The sequence below is a fragment of the Cervus canadensis genome, chromosome X (genome assembly GCF_019320065.1).
Source record: "Cervus canadensis isolate Bull #8, Minnesota chromosome X, ASM1932006v1, whole genome shotgun sequence".
NCBI lineage: Eukaryota > Metazoa > Chordata > Mammalia > Artiodactyla > Cervidae > Cervus > Cervus canadensis.
Window position 1 is genome coordinate 29,788,741 of NC_057419.1, and position 2,250 is coordinate 29,790,990.

General features: G+C 38.2%; 1 long non-coding RNA gene across 1 annotated transcript in view; it reads right to left on the reverse strand.

The window, feature by feature from the left end:
* Nucleotides 1-565: 565 nt before the first annotated feature.
* LOC122435256 overlaps nt 566-2,250 on the reverse strand; it is a 10,720-nt gene continuing 9,035 nt past the window's right edge. The window contains exons 3-4 of the long non-coding RNA XR_006267623.1: nt 2,160-2,163; nt 566-600 (exon numbers count right to left, since the gene is read on the reverse strand). This is a non-coding gene — a long non-coding RNA (uncharacterized LOC122435256). The remainder of the gene's footprint in view (nt 601-2,159; nt 2,164-2,250) is intronic.

Genomic DNA, 2,250 nt, shown 5'->3' on the forward strand with positions numbered 1-2,250 from the left:
GTGCACGTGTCTCTTTCAGGATCTGGTTTCCTCAGTGTGTATGCCCAGAAGTGGGATTGCTGGGTCATATGGCAGTTCTATTTCCAGTTTTTTAAGGAATCTCCACACTGTTCTCCATAGTGGCTGTACTAGTTTGCATTCCCACCAACAGTGTAAGAGGGTTCCCTTTTCTCCACACCCTCTCCAGCATTTATTGCTTGTAGACTTTTGGATAGCAGCCATCCTGACTGGCGAGTAATGGTACCTCATTGTGGTTTTGATTTGCATTTCTCTGATAATGAGTGATGTTGAGCATCTTTTCATGTGTTTGTTAGCCATCTGTAAGTCTTCTTTGGAGAAATGTCTGTTTAGTTCTTTGGCCCATTTTTTGATTGGGTCATTTATTTTTCTGGAATTGAGCTGCAGCAGTTGCTTGTATATTTTTGAGATTAATCCTTTGTCTGTTTCTTCATTTGCTATTATTTTCTCCCAATCTGAGGGCTGTCTTTTCACCTTACTTATAGTTTCCTTTGTAGTGCAAAAGCTTTTAAGTTTCATTAGGTCCCATTTGTTTAGTTTTGCGTTTATTTCCAATATTCTGGGAGGTGGGTCATAGAGGATCTTGCTGTGATTTATGTCGGAGAGTGTTTTGCCTATGTTCTTCTCTAGGAGTTTTATAGTCTCTGGTCTTACATTTAGATCTTTAATCCATTTTGAGTTTATTTTTGTGTATGGTGTTAGAAAGTGTTCTAGTTTCATTCTTTTGCAAGTGATTGACCAGTTTTCCCAGCACCACTTGTTAAAGAGGTTGTCTTTTTTCCATTGTATATCCTTGCCTCCTTTGTCAAAGATAAGGTGTCCATAGGTACGTGGATTTATCTCTGGGCTTTCAATTCTGTTCCATTGATCTATATTTCTGTCTTTGTGCCAGTACCATACTGTCTTGATGACTGTGGCTTTGTAGTAGAGTCTGAAGTCAGGCAGGTTGATTCCTCCAGTTCCATTCTTCTTTCTCAGGATTACTTTGGCTATTCGAGGTTTTTTGTATTTCCATACAAATTGTGAAATTCTTTGGTCTAGTTCTGTGAAAAATACCGTTGGTAGCTTGATAGGGATTGCATTGAATCTATAGATTGCTTTGGGTAGAATAGCCATTTTGACAATATTGATTCTTCCAGTCCATGAACACAGTATGTTTCTCCATCTGTTTGTGTCCTCTTTGATTTCTTTTCATCAGTGTTTTATTAGTTCTATTGTATAGGTCCTTTATCTTAGTAGGTAGATATACTCCTAAGTATTTTAATTATTTTGTGCAGTGGGTGAATGGCATTGTTTCCTTATTTTCTCTTTCTGTTTTCTCATTGTTAGTGTATAGGAATGCAAGGATTTCTGTGTGTTAATTTTACATCCTGCAACTTTACTATATTCATTGATTAGCTCTAGTAATTTTCTGGTAGAGTCTTTAGGGTTTTCTATGTAGAGGATCATGTCATCTGCAAACAGTGAGAGTTTCACTTCTTCTTTTCCTATCTGGATTCCTTTTACTTCTTTTTCTGCTCTGATTGCTGTGGCTAAAACTTCCAAAACTATGTTTAATAGTAGTGGTGAGAGTGGGAACCCTTGTCTTGTTCCTGATTTTAGGGGGAATGCTTTCAATACCTCCTCATTTTCAATATGTATATTTCCCTAAGTTTGAGGTGGGTCTCTTGTAGGCACCATATACAGGGGTTTTGTTTTTGTATCCATTCTGTCAATCTTTGTCTTCTCAAACTACATACTTTGCGACTGAACAACTGCAACAATTCCCCACTATCAAAGTCCATTCCACAAAGCTGGTGACCTTCAACACCCCCTGAGGGAATTCAGGGTGGTAAGGTACTCTGTGCACCAGGCAATCTGGTGGGACAGGTCTTTAGATAGATGTTTTAGGAAAATATTTTATGATCCCAATCCTTGTATCTCTTTATATCTAGAAAAGCACTAAATCCCATCATGATGACGTCAGGTCCTCATGACTAGCAACAAATTTTTTGTAACATGAATGCTTAATGGTATTGAACTCTCCCTTCACCAAAACCTTATATATTGACTTTCCCCCACTGCCACTTTGGAACAGTCTCTCGGAGCTATCTGAGGTGCTGCCTCCCAGGGTGCAGTCCTCATTTTGCCCCAAATAAAACTTAACTCGCAACTCTCAAGTTGTGCATCTTTTTAGTCAACATTATAATTTGATTTGGGAAGTCCAGTTAAAGGAACACCAAAAAAAAAAAA